Source organism: Cetorhinus maximus, unplaced genomic scaffold (assembly GCF_964194155.1).
Source record: "Cetorhinus maximus unplaced genomic scaffold, sCetMax3.hap1.1 HAP1_SCAFFOLD_745, whole genome shotgun sequence".
NCBI classification, from domain to species: Eukaryota; Metazoa; Chordata; class Chondrichthyes; order Lamniformes; family Cetorhinidae; genus Cetorhinus; species Cetorhinus maximus.
In genome coordinates this window covers 29,901-34,582 of record NW_027596687.1, presented here as the reverse complement: position 1 = coordinate 34,582, position 4,682 = coordinate 29,901, and the positions used below count along the sequence as shown (strand labels likewise).

The window sequence follows — 4,682 nt, the reverse complement described above, 5'->3', positions numbered from 1 at the left end:
GATAGATTTTTGAAATATCGGGGAGTTGGGGGCTATGAGGAGCTGGCACAAAAGAGGAGTTGAGGCCTGGGGCAGATCATCCATCATCTTATTGAATGGCGGGGCAGGCTTGAGGGGCCGAATGGTCGACTCCTGCTCCTTTATCTAATGTTCTTATGTTCATTTGAAACATGTCTCTGGTGAAAGGGGTCGGAAATAAAAATAAAAGGCACAGGTAGCATAGATAAACCAGGTTGCAAAAATTCAGCGCAGCTTCCCTGGCGGTCTAGTGGCCAGGATTCGGCGCTTTCACCGCTGGGGCCCGGGTTCGATTCCCGGTCAGGGAAAGATAATTCGTTGACCTCCTGCAAATTATGGAAATGAGTTTGGATAATTCCCTGAGAGAAATGCAGATCACCTTTGCCGGAATCAGTGTGAGCTCTAGTTTTGCATCAGAGTTGGAAATGTCATCCGGCCACAACCGGTAAGGAACAAACACAGAGGTGAAGATAGGGAATGAGAGAAGGGCAGTGATCGGCTGCAAAGAGAGGATGGTGCACGGCAAAATTAGCGGTAATAGGGAAGATTTTACTGTTTACATCGACACAAATATCTCCCAGATCTGGTCCCAAATGTCGTGTTAAGTGAGAAGAAAACTCCTCGCTGAATCTTCCACTTCTTAGCTGCACCTCCTTCCAAACATTGCAAACTCCTCCTACATCTTCCATCCTGATATTTTTCTCTGTGACATTTTAATATGAAGCTGCACAACTAATGTGAATAAAGTTTGTGATGGTAAAAATGTGTTCACCCCCTCGGGGAACCGAGTCACATTGACACACAGAGGAACACACACAGATATATACACCGAGAGTGACAGAGGGCAAGGGTTTGTCTCTAAGGAGAGACAAACACCCAGAAAGCAAGCATGACACCAACCTGGCTCTGTTTTTGTTCCTCTACGACTACAAGTTCTGTGAATGTTTTCGCGAATGAAATGAAATAGGAAAATCCCCCTGGATACTTTGGTACTTGGATGGATTTGATTGAATCTAACCGATAATTAACTCTGTAGACACAGAGTTACAAACAGGAGTAATGAGCAGCGGGGAAACTCCAATGGATTTGAACTCCATCTCTGTAACCACTCGGCCACGGCAACTGGCCCTATGGACAGGTTAATGTTGTTGGTATATAAGATGGCTACAGCAGAAAGGCGGGCTTTCGGCCCATCTTCTCCGTGCTGGCTGGCTGGAAGAACAACTCAACTACTTCCACTGCCGTGCATTCTCACAAAAGCAATTAATATTTGTATTGCCTCTCCTCCTTCTCCCAGTTAAAATGAAACCCAATACACGCCCGCATTCACTTTGAGCTGGCACTTTGTCGTCAGAGGAGAGCATTCAAAGTCACCAACAGGCGAACCACCTATAGCTTTGGCAGCGGATCCACAAATAATGGAACCTGAATCCAGCGCCTGAGGCCATTCGGCCAGGCTACCTCTCACAACCTGCTGTTTCCCGTCGCCTTGATGGTGTTTCCACTGAAACAGAACATTAAAAACATCGAAAAAGGAACAGGAATTGGCCATAAGCCCCCTCGAACCTCCTCTCCCACTTAATAAGATCATGTGAGATCCCTAAGCTCAGCAACAATTTCCCATCTGATCTCGATAGCCCTTCATTCACTTAAAGTCCAAACATTTATCAGCCTTCAATATACTCATCGACTGAGGATCCACAGAGCTCCAGGCTACAGAATTCCCAAAGATTCATAAGCCTTTGAGTGAAGAAATGTCTCCTCACTTCAGTCCTAAATGGCTGACACATTATCCGGAGAATGTGGGCCCAGTTCTAGACGCTCCAGCCAGGGGGAAACAGCCTCTCAGCATGTTCACTGTCACTCTGGAATCAATCCAGTGAATCTTGGTTGCACACAGACAGCGAGTGAATGGAGGGAACAAAGAGCACATAAGTGAACAGAGATAGAGACACAGGCAGAGAGACTGAGAGAGTGAAAGAGAGCGAGGCAGATATACAGGGACAAAAAGCCGCAGACAGAGGGAGAGAGAGTGGTCAGTCAGTCTTACATCACTTTATAAACAATGGAAAACAACCGAATAGTTATCAATAAATAGTGGCAATATTAAACTATTTGCAATTAAAATGCAGGAACTGTTTGGGATTTAACACATTCCCTGAGGGTGGAGATGGGCTGAAGGTTATCATTCAGGTTAATGTCGGGGATTATTCTTTATTAAGTTCATTTTTGCAAAAAAGCGCTATTAGAAAACCGGAGATTTAAATGAATGGGCAATTTCTCAGAGACAGAGAGAGAGAGAGAGTGAGAGAGCAATAAGTTTCGGTGAGTTAGACGCTGTCTCAGGTGGAGAGATGACAGACGTTCAATGAATGTGGCGACAAACGTGCCCGTCTTACCAAAGAAATGGTTGGCATGACATGAATTTTTAACAAGACCACACAACAGAATATACTATCAATAAATATTTGCGTTATTAGACGATCTGTAGTTTAAGAGAAAATAAACAAAGCTGAAACATTCTGCTGAAGGTAAATCTTTGTGGAATGATGCAGCATGATTTTTTTTCACACACACACACAGAACAGGCGATGTCTCATATGTAATTCTGTTGGCTGTAATGAAAATGAATATCAGGAGCTCTGCGGAACAAACAGTCAAACAAACAAAACCTCTAGTTTTAGGCCAAAGTCAGAGGCCCATTTGTAACTAAACGTCCACCTTAAAAAGACATAGAATAGTGTAGTAACAACAGAGACAGAGCCTGGCGTGGTAATTACTGAGACAGGGCCTAGTGCAATTTAAGCAGGGAAATTACTAGTGTAGTAATAATAGAGAAAGCATCTAATGTTACTTAAGCAAAGACGTGACCTAGTGCACGAATAACAGGGATGGGGACGAGTGCTATATTAACATAGACAGGGTCTACTGCTGCAATATGGGAGACGGGGCTAGTACAGTAGTTACTGATACAGGGCCTGGATCAACATCAAGTGAAATAGGGCAGTTATTACAGGCACAATGCATAGAGTAATTGTTTCCCAGAGTGTCTAAGGCCGTAATAACGGAGATTGCCTCCAGTGTAAGAGAGACAGACATGATCTCGTGGAGTAAAAACAGAGACAGGGAGAGTTGAATAGAAGCAGAGACAGAGGTAGAAAGACTAAGTCTCTGCAAAGACAGGATCCATTTTAATTGAAAAGACGGACAAGTCGAACGTGATACAGGCTAATATAGAGTCTAGTGTAAATTGTTCTGAAATGGTCTAGCGGAATATAAGTGCAGACATTATTCAGTGTGTTATAAGCAGTGCCGTGATCTAGTGGAACATAAGTGAGGCAGTGCCGAGTGCAGTAATAATTGAGACAGGACCTCGTGTAATACGAACCTGCCTAGTGTAGTAATAACACAGACCGGATCCATTATAAGTAAACTGATACAGGGTCTAGTGGAGCTTCACATAATTCAGGTCTCTTTGTAATATAAACTGACGCAGTGTCTGGTGATTTAAATACCGCCAAAAACACGAGATTAATACAAACAGAGACATGGACAAGTACAGAAATGAGAATAATGGCTTAGGACAATAACAACAGAAACAGGAAATTGTGTGAGATGAATGGTGTTTTGGTGCAGCATTACCTGAGACAGGGCCTAGTTTCATAGACACGTGGCAGGTTCTACTGGAGTAATTGCTGAGACAGGGTCTTGTGAAATGCAACTAAAAACATGTTCTAGTTTTCTATAACCAGAGACAAGCTCTAGTGCAGTGCCAACTGGGGCATGGCTTAATGTAACTTTAGCCAAAACCTGCTTCAGTGCAGTCATGACTGAGATAGTGCCAAGTGTATTGTGGCCCTAGTCCAGTACATAAACAACTGTGACTGAGCCAATTACAGGCACAATTGAGAGATGACCTTCTCTAATATGACCAGAGTCGTATCCTAGTGTAATAGAAACAGCGTCTAATTTAATATGAAACTCTTTCGAGTTATCAACAGTCACAGATTGCAACTCTTTTCGAGTACAATCACAGTTCTTGGTTTCCGGGAGTGGGACATGAACCCACAACCCTCTGATTCAAAGGCGAGGGTGCTATGAACTGAGCCACAACTGACACCTCTAATTTAATTTGAACAGAGACAGTGCCAAATGCAGTAATAATTCAGACACCGCCTGCTTCATGTGATGTGAGCAATCACGATTTCACTGCCAACCACTGGTCAAACTTCGCTATTGCAGGTGTTGTGAAAATGTCGATTCCATTTACTGTTTCTGAGATCACTGGTTAAAATCAGAAATAATGGAAAACTTAGTCGGCAGGATTCGAAGCTGTGCGGGGGAACACCCAATGGATTTCAAATCCATCGCCTTAACCACTCGGCCACGACTAAAGACTTTGGCGGAAGGCCTGTATTATTTATATGAAATCATACAATAGTTACAGCAGAGAAAGAGGGTCTTCTGCCCGCTTTGTCACTGTCACAACCCGACCATTTCCCCGGAACCCTGCAATTTATATTGTCCCTCCTCGTTCTCCCTCCCAAACTGGGAATGAAAGCGTGAGAATGAAAGAGGAAGAGAAGTGACGGGATTTGTAGATCCCAGGGGAAAGAGACTCCAGGAACAGTTCATTGTGACAGTTCACATAGCAACAAGAAAAC

The 4,682-nt window shown here is 43.6% G+C and overlaps 2 non-coding genes across 2 annotated transcripts; one reads left to right on the top strand and one right to left on the bottom strand.

The window, feature by feature from the left end:
* The first annotated feature begins 254 nt into the window (after positions 1–254).
* trnae-uuc (transfer RNA glutamic acid (anticodon UUC)) lies at positions 255–326 on the top strand. Its single transcript has one exon. It is a non-coding gene; the product is annotated as a tRNA-Glu (tRNA).
* Positions 327–4,329: 4,003 nt separating this feature from the next.
* On the bottom strand, positions 4,330–4,412 carry trnas-uga (transfer RNA serine (anticodon UGA)). Its single transcript has one exon. It is a non-coding gene; the product is annotated as a tRNA-Ser (tRNA).
* Between the last annotated feature and the right edge of the window lie 270 nt (positions 4,413–4,682).